Below are 504 nucleotides of genomic sequence, written 5' to 3'. Positions count from 1 at the left end.
TTTGTGTGTTTTTTGCAATGTTTGATAATGTATATAAGCCAAACTTCGTCTTTCATACTTAGGACATATTGTCAGGAGGAACCAGTCTCTGGAGAAGGATATATCATGTTTGGTAAGGTGGAGGGTCAGAGAAAAAAAAGAAGACCCTCAGAGAGATGGATTGGCAAAGTGGCAGCATCAATGGGCTCAAGCATGGCAACAATTGTGAGGTTGGCCCAGGACCAGGAAGTGTTTCATTCTGTTTTCCTAGGGTCACTATGAGCCAGTACCGACTGGATGGCACCTGACAACAACAATAAGCAATGTATTAGAGTCCCTAAGTTTGTCCCTATTTTTTCATTGATGATCTTTATAGCTCTAGGTTTTACATTTAAGTCTCTAATCCATGTTGTAGAATGTACGAAGAATAAATCTGGGAACACTGGAAGTTGTCAAAAATGAAATGGAATGCATAAACATCAATATCTTAGGCATTAGTGAGCTGAAATGGACTGGTATTGGCCA

The sequence above is a fragment of the Chrysochloris asiatica genome, unplaced genomic scaffold (genome assembly GCF_000296735.1).
Source record: "Chrysochloris asiatica unplaced genomic scaffold, ChrAsi1.0 scaffold00117, whole genome shotgun sequence".
NCBI lineage: Eukaryota > Metazoa > Chordata > Mammalia > Afrosoricida > Chrysochloridae > Chrysochloris > Chrysochloris asiatica.
Note: the sequence above shows the minus strand (reverse complement) of the source record.